The 20,322-nt window shown below is 34.8% G+C and overlaps 1 protein-coding gene across 1 annotated transcript in view; it reads right to left on the reverse strand.

Annotated features, from left to right (window-relative positions):
• The window catches only part of LOC119601961 (lipase 3), a 51,615-nt gene that overhangs the window by 6,479 nt on the left and 24,814 nt on the right, over window positions 1–20,322 (reverse strand).

Below are 20,322 nucleotides of genomic sequence, written 5' to 3' on the forward strand. Positions count from 1 at the left end.
CCCAAAAATAAAGCTTTACCCAATAATTGTCTCAATATAGAAAGTTTTGTTGAACATTTCTTAAAAATTTAAAGAAAGCTCTAATCAAAATATTCTATTTATATAAAGCTTTGTTCAAAGTTTATAAAAATAAAAAAAAGACAAGATTTTTTTTCGCTAAATTGAAAATATTCTCTTAATCTTTGTCCTAAATGAGCTATTTACACAAAATTTTATTTCTAAACTGTTTCATATAAATAAAGCTTTGTCAAAAACTTCACAAACTGAAATAAGCTCTATGCAAAAATGTCCAATAAAAAAAGTATTTTTAAATAGAAAGTTTATTACAGATTTCTTATAAATTGAAAGCTTTTTAATAAAATAAGCTCTATTTAAAATATTCTATTTATGTGAAGATTTCTTTAAAGCTTTTTTCAATATATTTTATAAAGCTCTATTTATAAAAAGCTTTCCACGAAATTTTTCTATGAATAGAAAGCATTAAAAACATTCTATAAAGCTTTGTCCAAAATGATCTATTTACACAAAGCTTTTTTCGAAAATTAATAATAGTTCGAATAAAGCTTTGTCAATAATTTCATTTACACAGTAAAGTTTTATCAAAAAATGTCTGATAAAAAAAGTATCTCTAAATATAACGTTTTATTTTAAATATCCTATAAATAGAAAGCTTTTTAAGTAGGAAAGCTCTTATAAAAATATTCTATTTATATGAAGGTTCATTAAAGTTTCTATAAAAATAGAAAATTTTGTCGGTTTTTTTCTGTAAAATTTGAGCTTTTTTCATTATATTCTACAAAGCTCTATTTAAACAAAGTTTTTTTTTTTTAATTTTCTATAAATAGCATTCACAATCATCTATAAAGTTTTCTACAAAGCATTTTTTTTTTTTCAAAATAAATAAAGCTTTGTCAAAAATTTAAACAAATTTTATGCTTTTTTTAAAAAATGGAATAAAGCTTTATGCAAAAAATTCGAATAATAAGGAAATGGTAAAGTGTCTTCAAATAGAAAGTTTTATTAAAAATTTTCATATTGGAAAAGCATGGAAAGCTTTTTAAGATATTTTCTATAATCAAAAAAAGCTTTTTAAGATATTTTATATAATTAAAAATATTAAAAATTTTCATATTGGAAAAGCATGGAATGCTTTTTAAGATATTTTCTATAATAAAAAAAAGCTTTTTAAGATATTTTATATAATTAAAAATGCTTTGTGAAACTTTGTTTTATTAAAAATTTTCATATAAATGAAAAGCTTTTTAAGATATTTTCTATAATATAAAAAAGCTTTGTTCGAAATATTACTTTTATATGAAGCTTTGTTTAAAATTTTATAAGGTTAGGTTAGGTTGATAGGAGGATGTATACTACATCAAATCCGAAGAAATACACCTAGGCCACTATCGGGCCTGTTGTGCGCTCCAATTCAAGAAAAAAAAAATTGTTCACTGAATGTATTATTTTTCCATGTTCAGAAACTGAGTTTCCTGGACGTAATTCCTAAGAATCTTCCAATCGGTGTTGGTTAAGAATGTTATTTCCGGAATAACATCACTTCCAAGATACTTGGATCTAACTTCGGCGAATGCCTGACAATGGCAAAGAAAGTGCTCCAGAGTTTCACTGTCCTCTCCACAATTTTGTATAGATGTGCTCGTAATCCTGTGTGTCCACTGAGAATACGTACCATCATACTAACCTCAGACTTGCTCATTTTGAGAAGATTTCTCGTCTTGCTCTCATCAGGGTCACCCCATAGAATCTTTGTGGTTCTACCCACCGTTTCATTATTCCAAGAGGCCTTATGGGATTCTCTCATCCATATTTTTAATTCAGCTTTTGTTGCGTCGAATGGTTTTGCGTTTGTCAGGTTAACTACATCGAGCTCCCTTCCCTTTAAAGCTATTACATTCGCCCTTTCGTTGCCGACTACTCCCGAGTGGCCTGGTACCCATATGATGTGAACCTTACCTCTGGGAGAGTATTCAGTTAAAGCTTTCTTACAATCCAATACGGTCTTAGATTTAATTCTATCACCTGATATCGCACAAATTGCCTTCTGGCTGTCGGTAAATATATTAAGCCCTGTGGGCGCCATATTTATTCTAATCCAATTTATACATTCCGTTATTGCTCGTACTTCTGCCTGGAAGCTTGTGTTATGATTAGGTAAACGGTGGTATATTTCTGTTTCTGGGTCTTCAATATAGAACCCCAGGCCCACTTTGTCCCCTAATTTAGAGCCATCCGTGTAGCAACGGATTCCTACTGGTATTTGCTCTAATGTTCCGCTTGACCAAGACATTCTATCTGGGATTAGCGTTTCAAAGTTTCCGACATATTCAGTGTCTGGTATGCGATCAGGCACGTCCGATGAATGTGTATAACCTTCCAATGTGTCCAGTATACATTGATGACGTGTCCTATAACCGTTTTTGGCCAGTTAGCCTAAAGTAAAGAGCCGTTCGGCTGTAAGCGCCGCCTCATATCTTATATATGTTTCAATGGGTGGAATATCTAGCAATCCATCCGGCCCTGCAGCTTTATAGGGAGCAAAGCTCTTGAAAAAAAAATTTTATAAAAAATAAAAAGTTTTTTCTTTAAATATTTTAAAAAAATGATCTATATATACAAAAGCTTTTTTAAAAATATTCTACACATAGAAAGCGTTATTAAAAATTTTTCTATTTAAATAAAGCTTTGTCATAAATGGCACAAAGCTTTATCCAAAGAATGTTTTATCACAAATTTTCATATAAATATAAAGTTTTTTTTTAAGATATTTTCTATAATTAAAAAGCTCTATTCAAAACATTCTACTTATATGAAGCTTTTATGAAAATATAAAGTTTTTTCCATTTTTTCTCTAAATTGAATGCTTTTTTCAAAATATTCTATAAAGCTTTGTTCGAGATGTTATTTTTATACAAAGCGTTTTTTAACAAATTTTCTTTAAATAGAAAGCTTTGTTAAACATTTTCTAATTTTATAAAGCTTTGTCCAAAATATCATAAAGAGAATAAAGTTTTATGTAAAAATTAAAAACAATAATAAAAAAAAAATCGCGAAGTGTCTCTAAAATGAAAAGGTTTGTTCAAAAATTGTTTATTAAAAAAAGCTTTTTTCGAAATTTCTTTATAAATAGAAAGCTTTCCAATTTTTTTTTTATTTTAGAAAGCTTTGTCAAAATTAAAAAAAATAAAATATTTCTTTTTAATTTTCTTCAAATAGTAACTTTTATTAAAAATGTCCTATAAATTTCCCATAAATGGAAAGCTTTTTAGGATACGAAGCTTTGTTTAAAATTTTATAAAAATAGAAAAAATTGTTGAATTTGATCTTTAAATGTTATTTCAAAATATTCCATACTTCGTCTAAGATTTTATATTTGTAGAAAGCTTCATTGTTATTTTTCTATAAATAAAAAGCTTTCTTCTATATAAAGCTTTGTTAAACATGTAAAAAAATGATAAAGCTTAAGCTATATCAAAAAAATTTTTAGAAATTTCCTGTAAAATAAAAAGCTTCTTTTAAATAAAGTTGAATGAACTTTAAAATAAAGCTTTCTGATAAAGTTTTATCAAAAAATATTAAAAAGTAAAAAAAAAATATTGCATAAAGAAAAATGGTTTGTTCAAAACATTAGGTTAGGTTGATAGGAGGATGTATACTACATCAAATCCGAAGAAATACACCTAGGCCACTATCGGGCCTGTTGTGCGCTCCAATTCAAGAAAAAAAAAAAAAAAAAAAAAAATTGTTTACTGAATGTTCAGAAACTCAGTTTCCTGGACGTAATTCCTAAGAATCTTCCAATCGGTGTTGGTTAAGAATGTTATTTCCGGAATAACATCACTTCCAAGATACTTGGATCTAACTTCGACGAATGCCTGACAATGGCAAAGAAAGTGCTCCAGAGTTTCACTGTCCTCTCCACATGCTCTACATTCGTCTGAATTCGCACGTCCAATTTTGTATAGATGTGCTCGTAATCCTGTGTGTCCACTTAGAATACGTACCATCATACTAACCTCAGACTTGCTCATTTTGAGAAGATTTCTTGTCTTGCTCTCATCAGGGTCACCCCATAGAATCTTTGTGGTTCTACCCACCGTTTCATTATTCCAAGAGGCCTTATGGGATTCTCTCATCCATATTTTTAATTCAGCTTTTGTTGCGTCGAATGGTTTTGCGTTTGTCAGGTTAACTACATCGAGCTCCCTTCCCTTTAAAGCTATTACATTCGCCCTTTCGTTGCCGATTACTCCCGAGTGGCCTGGTACCCATATGATGTGAACCTTACCTCTGGGAGAGTATTCAGTTAAAGTTTTCTTACAATCCAATACGGTCTTAGATTTAATTCTATCACCTGATATCGCACAAATTGCCTTCTGGCTGTCGGTAAATATATTAAGCCCTGTGGGCGCCATATTTATTCTAATCCAATTTACACATTCCGTTATTGCTCGTACTTCTGCCTGGAAGCTTGTGTTATGATTAGGTAAACGGTGGTATATTTCTGTTTCTGGGTCTTCAATATAGAACCCCAGACCCACTTTGTCCCCTAATTTAGAGCCATCCGTGTAGCAACGGATTCCTACTGGTATTTGCTCTAATGTTCCGCTTGACCAAGACATTCTATCTGGGATTAGCGTTTCAAAGTTTCCGACATATTCAGTGTCTGGTATGCGATCAGGCACGTCCGATGAATGTGTATAACCTTCCAATGTGTCCAGTATACATTGATGACGTGTCCTATAACCGTTTTTGGCCAGTTCGCCTAAAGTAAAGAGCCGTTCGGCTGTAAGCGCCGCCTCATATCTTATATATGTTTCAATGGGTGGAATATCTAGCAACGTTTCCAGAGCCTTGGTTGAAGTAGTACACATGGCACCACTTATACCCAAGCAGCATGTACGCTGAACTCCCTGTAGTAGTTTGATATTACACTTTTTGTCCAAAGCAGTCCACCAGATTATTGAAGCATAAGCTAGAATTGGTCTAATTACACTTTTATAAAGCCAATTTGTCATAGTAGGACTAAGACCCCATTTCATGCCTATGGTTCTCCTACATATCGCCCAGCACCGATGTGCCTTGTTGATCCTATCCTCTATGTGGTGTCTCCATTTTAATTTCCGGTCAAGTATTACACCTAAGTACTTAACTTTGTCTGTCACCGGTATCTTCTTGCCCAAGAAGCAAGGTTCAGTATATGTAGAAATTTTTGTCTTTCTTGTGAAAAGACAGATTTCCGTCTTCGCCGGGTTAACATTGAGGCCTCTCGGTTGAGCCCAGCTCAAGGCCGTATTCAGAGCCTCCTCAGCTCTTCTACACAAGTAATTTGGATCCTTTCCCTTTAAAAGTATTACGACATCGTCTGCATAGCAGACAGGTCTAAGTCCTTTCTCGGTTAGGGTCCTTAGGAGGCTATTAATCGTGGTGACCCAGAGTAAAGGTGACAAAATGCCACCCTGTGGTATACCGCGAAATACCTTTTTCCTGATAGTTATATCGTACATCTCGCAGCTTATCCATCTGTTCCTTAGCATGTAGTTGATCCAGTTACGGAGCACCCGGTCAACATAAAACTGGTCTAGGGATTGGATAAGGGTATCAGTGTGCACGTTATTGAAAGCGCCTTCGATGTCAATGCATACTGCCAGTGTATACAGTTTGCTATCGAAAGATTCACCTATGTAGTGGACAACTTCATTTAAAGCGGTTTCCACCGATCGTCCCTTTACATAAGCATGCTGCTTATATTTAAGGTCATTGTATGGTATGCTGCTTTTAACCATGCTATCGACTATCCGTTCCAAGGTTTTAAGTAGGAAGGACGTAAGACTTATCGGTCGATAGGACTTAGGTGTCGCATAGCTAGGTTTCCCTGGTTTGGGTATAAATATTACCCTTGCATCCTGCCATTTAACTGGGGTATATGCCAATTTTAAGCATGCAGTGAATATCTGTGACAGATGTACGGAAACCAGTCCCGCCTCCATCTACAAAAGTGCCGGGAAAATTCCATCCGGTCCTGCAGCTTTATAGGGAGCAAAGCTCTTGATTGCCCCTTTCACCATGTCAGTTGTAATAACTATTTCCTTGTTACCCTCCCCTTCCTCCAATATCGGTTCATCTATGTTATTCGATATACCGGGTGGGAAATGAGAATCCATTAGGAGTTTCATTGTCTCCTCCATATCCTCAAGCCTCCTGCCCGTGTCATCGATCATAGATTCCGGTTGGACATGAGTTTTGGATAGGAATTTTTTTATCTTCGATACGTCATTTACGCTATCTACCTGTTCACAGAAAAGTTTCCAGGAGTCTCGTTTGGCTTTTCGAACGATTTTCTTATATTCACCAAGTTTATTACGATACTCATCCCAGAATACTGCGGTCTTTTTACGCCGTGCCCGGTTAAATAGTTTGCGAAGAGTCTTCCCAAGGTTCCGGATCTCCCCAGTTACCCAGGGTTTTTCCTGGGCAGATCTCCGCTCTCGCAGAGGGCAGCTGTCCTCGAACGATTCAACCAGGGCACTTGTGAACGTTTCCACTTTGGCATCTATATCCTCTTTATTTCGACATTGAAAAGTGTCCTGACCTAAACGGTTCTTTAGTAAGGTCCCGAACATTGTCCAATTAGTTTTAGACTTATTCCGAAACTTTATCGGCTTTGGTGGTGGCCTTAGTATTTTGAATCTTATGTACCGATGATCAGAAAAGGAGTGCTCGTCCGAAACTCTCCAATCCTGAATTTCGTTTATAAGCTCTTCTGAACATATAGTTATATCTAATACTTCTTCTCTGATTCTATTGACGAAGGTAGCTTTATTACCTAAGTTCAATGTTATCAAGTCTTTAGTATTAAAGAAATCCATGAGGGCTTGTCCCCTGCGATTGGTGTTTGTACTACCCCAAGCTACATGATGCGAGTTGGCATCACAACCTATTACAATTTTCTTATTTTTCCTTTGTGCCTCTTCAACCAGTTTCATCAGATCCGACGTTGGTGGTAGTGTCGGAGAATCGAAAGGCAGGTAAATAGATGCAAGGAATATGTTGCCACGACCTTGCTTCAGCACCGTTGCATCCGATGTTGATAATCCTGTTGAGAGGAGAAAACATAAGTTCTTGTGACATAAGATACATGTTCTCGGGCGAGATCCTGTATCAGCGTAGAAAAGTTGGAAATTTACGTGATTTAATCCAGAAACCTTGTTGCGAATCGTCCAAGGTTCCTGGATTAAAGCTATATGTATTTTACCTGTGTTGATTTTAGCCATCAGAGCGTTGGTAGCTGTCTCGCTCCGATGGAGGTTTATTTGGATAACCTCAATCATGGTCATCCATTAAACTGTCTTCCAGCGAGTTGGTGGTCACCTCCTCGCTCTTTGGATTTGACTCCTCCGGATAGCCTGAAGTGGCTATTAATGCAGTGAGTACTGTTGATGGCACTGCGGTGTCCTTATGAGGCATAGGAATAGCAATATTTTTAATAGACACATTCCCAATTCTGGAGAGCATTGCTGTTCTGTCTTCTGGCGGGTGAGTGATTTCCTCCTCGCTTTTAGGATTTGACTCCTCAACATTGCTAGTACTTGCTAATGATGCTTTGGGTACTGTCTTAGGTGTTTTAGTGTCCTTCTCGGGGCCGGTTTTGACAGCCCTTTCAATCGGCGCCTTCCCAATTTTGGAAAGGGCAACTACACTTTCTTCTGGCGAGTTAATGGTAAATTCCTCGATTTTAGGATTTGACTCCTCAACGTTATCAGTAGTGGATACTGATGCTGTGGTCTTAGGTTTTTTAGTGTCCTTTTCGAGGCTTGTTGTAACAGCCCTTCCAATCGGCACCTTCCCAATTTTGAATATGACAGATTTAGAGGCGAAGTAAGCCCTTCCTTTATTCTTGGCAAGACTAGCCATGGATTTCTGGTCGATACCTATTACAAATAAAGTTCCCTCAGGTTCTTCTTTCCTGTAAAAGACATCCCATTTTTCCACGGCCAGCTCAGCATTTTGACCTCCAAGAATTTCCAGTATACGTTCATTAGCCAGTTTACTGCCCCATCCTTTTATGTAGACAGTGGACTTTAGGAGCACCGGAAGCTCGCTCTTCTTTGCCAGTCCCAGCCTAGCGCCGTCCCAGGGAGGAGGGATACTTTCCACCAAGTTCTTTAGGGTGCTAACACATTGGTGAGATGCCAACCTCATCAACATCACGCCCATGCTGAACTCGCAGCTCTCGCTCTCTATTGGTTGTTTGCCCTTTGAAGCGATTGCATGGTCCACTATCTTATTGTTGACCAGGTCTTCTATTTTACTCTGTTGGTCTATTGGAATTTTGCCTGTCGGATTACCGGCATCGTAAACTGCATAGCAGAGATCGTCCCGGTGCCTACTTCTGGCAACTTTGGCGTAAGATGGCGGCTCTTTTCCTTTTCCTCCGTCTAGCTTCTCCTTCCTCGTTTTTCGGGGCTTCTTTTGAGATTCCCTTACCTTCGAGGTTGATTTCGCCGACGTGTTCGTCTTCGGAATATCTGGCTTGGCGTTGTCACCCTTACTCGCAGGATTCTCACTTGAGATTCCTTTGAGTGAAGTATGGCTTGGCTTCGACTGTGTATTAGAAGACGGGGAGCTCTTTTTCTTCTTAGGTTTATTCTCAGTTGTCAACTCCTCGGGAGACCTGATCCTTTTTGCCTCAGATCTTGTGAGAGAGTCCGATTTTTCCTTTGGAGTGTCGTGGGATTGACTAACTATGATTTCCTGAAGCATCTTTTTCAACTTCCTCCTCTGTGCTCCAGAAAGTCTTTTCTTAGTAATAGGTAGTTTAGCTATGCTATCACTCACCTCTTTCACCATTTGCTCTACTTCATCCTTTTTGGGATTTGCTATAATGGTATTATTTTTATTATCATCTGAGGATTCAGAGTCGGAACCCTCACCTATATTTAAAGGCTGAGGTAGCTTAGAGCTCTCTCCGAGTACATCCTTCTCTTTCACCCCTATATTTTTGCCAGCGGCATGCTGTACACTTGACGCATTGTCCGCCACGGAGGCCAAGGTACCCACCTCCGTAGTAGTATTCTGCTCACGATTGCAGGATGACGACGACACGTGACTCGCGAGTAGATCAACACTTGCCGCCGGTACTGGGTTATTTAGGCCCTGCACCGTAACTTTTATCTTTTCATTTTTATTTTCCATATTTGTTTTTTTTTTTTTTCCAGTTTTTTGGTCCGCGGGGAATATAATATTCCCAGGTGGTGGACAATCTGCCCTCCCTAAGCTTAAGTGAAATTAAAGCTGGGAGAGGACAGATGGTCCATCACCACCCCCTATCCGCCACCCGGGGACGCGCTCGGTAGGAAAAATCTGGAAAACTCCCCCGAGCAAAACATTATATTTACATAAATTTAAACAGAAAGCTTTCTTCCATATATAAAGCTTTGTTGGATTCGAAGTCTATTTTATAGAAAAAATTTGTAAATTTTTAAAGAAAAATTATTTTGAATTGAAGCCTATTTTGTTTATTTTTCCTTTGTAGTTCATTTTATCCAGTACGTATACTTAATATTTAATACCTAATAGTAAATAAAAATACTCATACGCCATCGATTATCTTTATGCAAAATTATGTGTTTTCTCTCCATCTCCCTGCCATAATTGAAGAAAAATTTATGAATAATGCACATAAATTCAATATGAATGTAAATTGTATGCATAATAAACAATTTATTTTAATCAAATTTTAATATGCAAATCAAATGATTTTCTATTCGACTACATTTTTTTCTAATATAAATAGTATATAACCATTTTCTTACATTCCAATAAGTTTATATAAAGTCAGAGAATAGAACAAACTAAGGTTTTAAAATATGAATGAATAAATAAATGTTTGCTTTTATCTTTCACTGACTGCTTTATACACTGGAGAGTATTATTTAATCGATTTGCTTGGCAAGTTAAAATTTCAGCACTTTTTTGTTTGCTGCTCTCCAATGTTTAAAATGAAAATTATAAAAGAAACGAATAAAAGAAGTAAAATATTTTAAATACAAACATACGAAGCATAAAATTACACATAAATTAAGTTTCAAACAATATCAAGTGGCATCAGGAGAGAAATCTCATAAATTTTAACTTTTCTACTCTACTTGTACCGCTTGTTTTTTCTTCTGGGTTTTTTTTTTGGGTGAAAAAACGAAAACTGTAAGGACGTACTGCACACATTTTCTAAACACACTCATTCGTAGAGAATAAAAGGACTCCTTATATAGCAGAAGTTAAGAAATCTTGGGTTACTTTATTCTTTTCTTATTTGCTGCTGTTTGGTGTTGCTCCTTTGACTGTTAAATATTTTATTTTTCTATTCTGTTTGTTCATCGAAAATAAGACTTTAAGACAAAGGAGATCCTTGGAATTAGAAAAAAAACAGAGATACGGAGTTGAAAAAAAAAACTTTTGTTGCAAATGTTTTGTGCAAACAAATGCTATGTACAAATGTTCACAATGTAGTGCTTTTTAAAGGGCCTGTACATTTTTATATTTTTGCTTGTATTTTCTGCTAACATTCCGCAGTTGGACTAAGAGTCAATGCATACCTAACAGACTATAGACTAGATCATAGACTGGACTATAGACAAGACTATAGACTAGACTAAAGACTAGACAATAGACTAAACTAAAGACTAGACAATAGACTAGGCTAGACTATAGACTAGACTATAGACTAGACTATAGACTAGACTATAGACTAGACTATAGACTAGACTATAGACTAGACTATAGACTAGACTATAGACTAGACTATAGACTAGACTATAGACTAGACTATAGCTAGACTAGACTAGACTATAGACTAGACTATAGACTAGACTATAGACTAGACTATAGACTAGACTATAGACTAGACTATAGACTAGACTATAGACTAGACTATAGACTAGACTATAGACTAGACTATAGACTAGACTATAGACTAGACTATAGACTAGACTATAGACTAGACTATAGACTAGAGACTATAGACTAGACTATAGACTAGACTATAGACTAGACTATAGACTAGACTATAGACTAGACTATAGACTAACTATAGACTAGACTATAGACTAGACTATAGACTAGACTATAGACTAGACTATAGACTAGACTATAGACTAGACTATAGACTAGACTATAGACTAGCTATAGCTAGACTATAGACTAGACTATAGACTAACTAGAGATAGACTATAGACTAGACTATAGACTAGACTATAGACTATATATAGACTATATACTAGACTATAGACTAGACTATAGACTAGAATATAGACTATAGACTAGAATATAGACTATACTATAGACTAGACTATAGACTAGACTATGACTAGACTAGAGGACTAGACTATAGACTAGACTATATACTAGACTATAGACTAAGACTATAGACTAGACTATGACTAGACTATAGACTAGACTATGACTAGACTATAGACTAGACTATAGACTAGACTATAGACTAGACTATAGACTAGACTATAGACTAGACTATAGACTAGACTATAGACTAGACTATAGACTAGACTATAGACTAGACTATAGACTAGACTATAGACTAGACTATAGACTAGACTATAGACTAGACTATAGACTAGACTATAGACTAGACTATAGACTAGACTATAGACTAGACTATAGACTAGACTATAGACTAGACTATAGACTAGACTATAGACTAGACTATAGACTAGACTATAGACTAGACTATAGACTAGACTATAGACTAGACTATAGACTAGACTATAGACTAGACTATAGACTAGACTATAGACTAGACTATAGACTAGACTATAGACTAGACTATAGACTAGACTATAGACTAGACTATAGACTAGACTATAGACTAGACTATAGACTAGACTATAGACTAGACTATAGACTAGACTATAGACTAGACTATAGACTAGACTATAGACTAGACTATAGACTAGACTATAGACTAGACTATAGACTAGACTATAGACTAGACTATAGACTAGACTATAGACTAGACTATAGACTAGACTATAGACTAGACTATAAGACTATACTTAGACTAGACTATAGACTATAGACTCTAGACTAGACTATAGACTAGACTATAACTACACTATAGACTAGACTATAGACTAGACTATAGACTAGACTATAGACTAGACTATAGACTAGACTATAGACTAGACTAACTAGACTATAGACTAGACATATACTAGACTATAGACTAGACTATAGACTAGACTATAGACTAGACCATAGACTAGACCATAGACTAGACCATAGACTATACTATATACAAGACTATGGACTAGACTTTGGTCAATACTGTAGTCTAGACTTTATTCAAGTCTATAGGCTAGACTACACGCTAGATATAGAATAGACTAGACTATAGACTAGACTATAGACTAGACTATAGACTAGACTATATACTAGACTATAGACTAGACTATAGACTAGACTATAGACTAGACTATAGACTAGACTATAGACTAGACTATAGACTAGACTATAGACTAGACTATAGACTAGACTATAGACTAGACTATAGACTAGACTATAGACTAGACTATAGACTAGACCATAGACTAGACTATAGACTAGACTATAGACTAGACCACAGACTAGACTATAGACTAGACTACTATAGACTAGACTATAGACTAGACTATAGACTAGACTATAGACTAGACTATAGACTAGACTATAGACTAGACTATAGACTAGACTATAGACTAGACTATAGACTAGACTATAGACTAGACTATAGACTAGACTATAGACTAGACTATAGACTAGACTATAGACTAGACTATAGACTAGACTATAGACTAGACTATAGACTAGACTATAGACTAGACCACAGACTAGACTATAGACTAGACTATAGACTAGACTATAGACTAGACCATAGACTAGGCCATAGATTAGACCATAGACTATACTATATACAAGACTATGGACTAGACTTTGGTCAATACTGTAGTCTAGACTTTATTCAAGTCTATAGGCTAGACTATACGCTAGAATATAGAATAGACTATAGACCAGACTATACACTAGGCTATAGGCTAGGCCATAGACTAGACAATAGACCATTCTACATACTAGACGATAGACTAGACTATAGATCAGTCTATAGACTAGACGAAATACTAGACTATGGGCCAGTCTATAGACTAGACGATAGACTAGACTATAGACTAGACGATAGACTAGACTATATACTAGTCTATAGACTATACGATAGACTAGTCGATAGACTAGTCTACAGACTAGACTATTGGCCGGACTATTGTCTAGATTATAGACTAGACCATAAACTATAGACTAGTCTATATACTAGGAGCTGTCAGAATCTAGCTAGAAGAGAACCTGTATGAAGTATGTAATATAGTGTCAGCAACACTATTCATTACATACAATTGATGGCTTAAAAGCCATAATTTGATAAGTCACAAATCAAAATATTAAAAATTTACTTTAAAATATTAAAAAAATTTAAAAATTAATTATAAGAATATGTGCTAAATATGCATTTAATTAAAACCAATATCTCCTTTCTATGTTTTGAACGATTTAACACTTAAATAATTTTCCCTAACAAAATGACTTATCATATTTTTGCCTTAATCTCGGCAAAAGCACTTGTGTGCCGTTTTTTGGGGTAACAAAATAATAATAAAAGAGAAAATGTTTTTTTATACTATGGGGAACTTTTGTACTTTAGTACTTTTTGAAGAAAAGAATCTTTAAGCATTTAGGAGGAAAAAAATATTTTGAACGTATGCACAATTGCTAAGGAATATAAATAAAGAACGATAACAATAAATAGTCATCAAGTGACATGGTCAAGACCGACGAAATTAACATATTGTTTCCTTGAGTTATCAGCTAAATGGAAAGTTAAGAACTAAGTGATAATTTAAAGTACACAGGAGTTGGTTTCATTTAGTAATAATATAAGTGTGTTCTTAAAATATTAATGTTTGCCCAGTTTAAGTTTTTATAATACCATTTAAAAAATATTGTATTGAACCTCTAACGATTTTCTTGATATTTTTATTTCGAATTAAAAAATTTAGCACTCTTTTTGAAATATTCCAAAATCGCCTTACAAAAGATAAGCAGCCAACTTATTTACTTAAAATGATATCTATGCAATTCCTATATCCACTATATTTCAAACCAAGAGGCTTACATAAATACAAAAAGGTATAAAATATGCATCAGTATATTACAATTTTCGTATAAAAATTGTAACGAGTACCAGCAATTTACAAGTACTCATACATTCAAGAACATGTGCTTGTCGGTATATAAACTATAGTTATTTGTGTGTATGTCTACATACTCAGTCAAGTATTCAAAAGCACGTAGTCGGCAATGTACCCAGTAGTTTTGAATAACAAATCGTATTTTATATAAAAAATTGTCTTGGAAATGGACAATTAACTAATTTCTGACTAATAGTTTACAACTATAGTCTAATGAATAGTTTACAGTCTAGTCTATTCATTAGTTCATGGACTATTAACTATTATGAAGACCAGTCTATGTACTGGACTAATTAATCTGTGTATGCATGCATTACTAGTGTATGGACTAGACTAAAGACTAGACTATAGACTAGACTATAGACTAGACTATAGACTAGACTATAGACTAGACTATAGACTAAACTATAGACAGACTATAGACTAGACTATAGACTAGACTTATAGACTAGACTATAGACTAACTATAGACTAGACTATAGACTAGACTATAGACTAGACTATAGACTAGACTATAGACTAGACTATAGACTAGACTATAGACTATACTATAGACTAGACTATAGACTAGACTTAGACTAGACTATAGACTAGACTATAGACATAGACTATAGACTAGACTATAGACTAGACTATAGACTAGACTATAGACTAGACTATAGACTATACTATAGACGATACTATAGACTAGACTATAGACTAGACTATAGAATAGACTATAGACTAGACTATAGACTAGACTATAGACTAGACTATAAACTAGACTATAGACTAGACTATAGACTAGACTATAGACTAGACTATAGACTAGACTATAGACTAGACTATAGACTAGACTATAGACTAGACTATAGACTAGACTATAGACTAGACTATAGACTAGACTATAGACTAGACTATAGACTAGACTATAGACTAGACTATAGACTAGACTATAGACTAGACTATAGACTAGACTATAGACTAGACTATAGACTAGACTATAGACTAGACTATAGACTAGACTATAGACTAGACTATAGACTAGATATAGACTAGACTATAGACTAGACTATAGACTAGACTATAGACTAGACTATAGACTAGACTATAGACTAGACTATAGACTAGACTATAGACTAGACTATAGACTAGACTATAGACTAGACTATAGACTAGACTATAGACTAGACTATAGACTAGACTATAGACTAGACTATAGACTAGACTATAGACTAGACTATAGACTAGACTATAGACTAGACTAGACTATAGACTAGACTATAGACTAGACTATAGACTAGACTATAGACTAGACTATAGACTAGACTATAGACTAGACTATAGACTAGACTATAGACTAGACTATAGACTAGACTATAGACTAGACTATAGACTATACTATAGACTAGACTATAGACTAGACTATAGACTAGACTATAGACTAGACTAGACTAGACTATAGACTAGACTATAGACTAGACTATAGACTAGACTAAGACTAGACTATAGACTAGACTATAGACTAGACTATAGACTAGACTATAGACTAGACTATAGACTAGACTATAGACTAGACTATAGACTAGACTATAGACTAGACTATAGACTAGACTATAGACTAGACTATAGACTAGACTAGACTATAGACTAGACTATAGACTAGACTATAGACTAGACTATAGACTAGACTATAGACTAGACTATAGACTAGACTATAGACTAGACTATAGAAGACTATATACTAGACTATAGACTAGACTAGACTAGACTATAGACTAGACTATAGACTAGACTATAGACTAGACTATAGACTACACCAGTCGATGAAGTGGTATATGAACTGGTCTATTGACTATAAAGAGTTTTATTTTATGATTATTTGAATATCCTTCTTTAAAACTGGGTGGTATTTTCACTTACATATTTACACATACTTATATACATAAGTATGTATATGTACATATAGAGATAAAAGAACCAATATTTTTCTGATTGTCGTGGGTTAGTAAGCACTTACTCACCATTTGTTTTAGTTTATTTAACGTTTCTATGGGATTTTTTTCCGATTCATATTACATAGTGTTATTGGTGCAAGTACTACAAGCCCAAAATACATACGAAAATATCCTTTTGTAAACGTAATCCTCTGCTTGTTAGAGAGGCGAGTGTGTTTATGTTTAAAGTGTTATAAAATCGCAAAGGTGCTATAAAAATAAATTGTATTATTATATGTAATTGAGACAATGGTTCGGTAAAGTTTGAATAAAATGAATAGAAGATGAGTTTTTATACACTCATGAAAAATACTTTATGGTAAAAATTTAAAAATTTTTGATTATAAAGGAAGTAATAGAACCGCAATAATTTAATACAAATCCGTTACTATTTACAAATTGTATTAATGTAATCCTTTGTTTAAAGTAGAAAACTTATAGATTTTATTTGAAATAAATTTTGTGGGTGTTACTAACTACTATATCGGTACATCTGGTACGATAAACATTTATGTAGTTATGTCTGCATATTAAACGAAATAGGGAAATTTATGATATTTAAAACTTTTGTAAAGTCATACATAAGTAGATGTCTATGAGTCTTAATAGGCAACTGCAAGGGAAAAAATTCTTAAATTTGTATTAATAAAATAACTCTGAATTTCCTAATCAAACTACAAGTTGTTTAAAACATTTTAAAAATTAAAAATATCCCCTTTTAGAAATTATCTATACTTTATTAAATCTTATTCCTTTCATCTTCATTCTTAATTAATTATTGATGTTTTCTGCTAAAATTTCCTTATGATTTATTTCAATTTAAAGACCCTAAAGTTTATTTTGTGTAATAAAATAAGAAAATATGTATATTTTAGAAATCCAAAACAAATTGTCCCATATGTACGTCACTGTCATATTAAAACGCCTTCGTTTGCCGTGTCCTTATATGTTTTGCCAATTTTCAAATCAAATATATACAACGAGAAAAAACAATAATAAAATAATAAAACAGAAAAAGGTCACATATGTTTTTGTTGGCATATCATTTGAATATTTAACATTATATCCGTTTCCCGTATTCACAAATCGCACACACACATACACATTCAGCTACTATAAGTGAGTCAGAGTATTTGTATGTGTACAATAATGGGACGCAGAGGAGCCCGGGAGAGCGGGGAAGAACGAACGAACGAACGAACGAAACGAACGAAACGTAACGAACGAACGAACGAACGAACTAACGAACGAACGAACGAAAAGAAACGAACGAACGAACGAACGAACGAACGAACGAAACGAACGAACGAACGAAAGAACGAACGAACGAACGAACGAACGAACGAAACGAACGAACGAACGAACGAACGAACGAACGAACTAACGAACGAACGAACGAACGAACGAACGAACGAACGAACGAACGAACGAACGAACGAACGAACGAACGAACGAACGAACGAACGAACGACGAACGAACGAAGAACGAACGAACGAAACGAAAACGAACGAACGAAAACGAACGAAAACGAACGAACGAACGAACGAACGAACGAAACGAACGAACGAACGAACGAAGAACAACGAACGAACGAAGAACGAACGACGAACGAACGAACGAACGAACGAACGAAAACGAACGAACGAACGAACGAACAAAAACGAACGAACGAACGAACAACGAACGAAAACGAACGAACGAACGAACGAACGAACGAACGAACGAAAGAACGAACGAACGAACGAACGAACTAAAACGAACGAACAAGAACGAACGAACAACGAACGAACGAACAACGAAACGAACGAACGAACGAACGAACGAAACAACGAACAACGAACGAACGAACGAACGAACGAACGAACGAACGAACGAAACGAACAACGAACGAACGAACGAACGAACGAAGAACGAACGAACGAACGAAACGAACGAAAACGAACGAACGAACAACTAACGAAGAACGAACAACAAAACGAACGAACGAACGAACGAAATAACGAACTAACGAACGAAACGAACGAACGAACAACGAACGAACGAACGAACGAACAACAACGAACGAACAATAACGAACGAACGAACGAACGAACGAACGAACGAACGAACGAAAACGAACAACGAAAACGAAAGAAACGAACAAAAAAACGAACGAACGAAAAACGAACGAACGAACAGAACGAACGAACGAACGAACGAAACGAACGACGAACGAACGAACGAAAACGAACAAACGAACAACGAACTAACGAACGAACGAACGAACGAACGAACGAACGAACGAACGAACGAACGAACGAACGAACGAACGAACGAACGAAACGAACGAAACAACGAACGAACGAACGAACGAACGAAACGAACGAACGAACGAACGAACGAACGAACGAACGAACGAACGAAGAACGAACGAACGAACGAAGACGAAAACGAACGAACGAACGAACGAAACGAACTAACGAACGAACGAACGAACGAACGAACGACGAAAAACGAAGAACGAACGAACGAAAGAACTAACGAACGAAGAAACGAACGAACTAACGAACGAACGAAGAACGAACGAACGAACTAACGAACGAACGAAACGAAACGAACGAAAACTAACGAACGAACGAACGAACTAACGAACGAACTAACGAAGAACTAACTAACTAACGAACTAACGAACGAACGAACGAACTAACAACTAACTAACAACTAAAACTAACGAACGAACGAACGAAACAAACTACTAACGAACACGAACTAACTAACTAACTAAACTAACTAACGAACTAACTAACTAAACTAACGAACTAACTAACTAACTAACTAACTAACTAATAACTAACTACCTAACTAACTAACTAACTAACTAACTAACTAACTAACTAACTAACTAACTCAAAAGTGACAATTGACTACCCTCCACATTACTACGGATGTGTATAGCAACCAATTGCCTTCTGTCTGTTCTCTGTCGACAACGTTCTTGGACTTTTGGATAACTTGGCCCTTAGAAACAACCAGAATACATGTAAGTTAAAGTAACTGTAATTTTGATAGTGCAGTACATATACATACATATACTTCCATCCCTACATGTCTGATTTCCAAAACTCTACTAACTACAACAACAACATTTTGTGTAAATACCCTGTTTATCTTTATGGCCATTCTTATGATTCTTATTGTTCTGAAGCCAATTGTGTGTTTTTGTGTTAGTATATGTAAAAAACTCCTTTTTTGGAACCATTTCAGTCCTTCTGCTTGTTGCGAAATGTGTTTGTTGTTTGTGATTGTTTAAGCGTTTAAAATTGCTTAAAAATGCGTGGGATTCTTTATTATTATTTCGATATACAGTTTTGGCTTCTTCTTCCTATTTCATTTTTATAAGTTATAAATTTTTATTATTATTGTTTGTTTATTTATATTATTAAGTTAGAAATGTTAGAAATACTGTTATTTATTTTCTTTAGACTATTTTCGTTTAGTTGTTGTACAAATTTGTTTGGCGCTGACTGAGTGCTGCTGTTGTTGTTGTCGGTGGTAAGTGAGTTGAGCATAAAAAATATATTGTATATTAACTCCTTTGTTAAGTTATCTACACAATTTCCAAGGTTTTTATAAAAAATATAAATATGGACCAATCTATAGACAAGACTATAGACAAGTCTATAGTTAAGACTAAAGACAGGTCCATGGTGAAAACTATTGACTGGTGTATTGTCAAGACTATAGAATGATGTATAGTTAAAGAGCATAGACTGGAGTATAGTTAAGAGCATAGACTGTTGAATAGTCAACATTATAGACAGGTTTATAGTCAGGACTATTGACAGGTCTATTGTTAAGACTATTGACAGGTCTATAGTCAAGACTATTGACAGGTCTATAGTCAAGACTATTGACAGGTCTATAGTCAAGACTATTGACAGGTCTATAGTCAAGACTATTGACAGGTCTATAGTCAAGACTATAGACTGTTTTATAGTCAAGACTATAGACTGTTCTATAGTCAAGACTATAGACTGTTCTATAGTCAAGACTACAG

Source organism: Lucilia sericata, unplaced genomic scaffold (genome assembly GCF_015586225.1).
Source record: "Lucilia sericata isolate MDLA Ls3-8-SP2 unplaced genomic scaffold, ASM1558622v1 Contig000202F_arrow, whole genome shotgun sequence".
In the NCBI taxonomy this organism is placed as follows: domain Eukaryota; kingdom Metazoa; phylum Arthropoda; class Insecta; order Diptera; family Calliphoridae; genus Lucilia; species Lucilia sericata.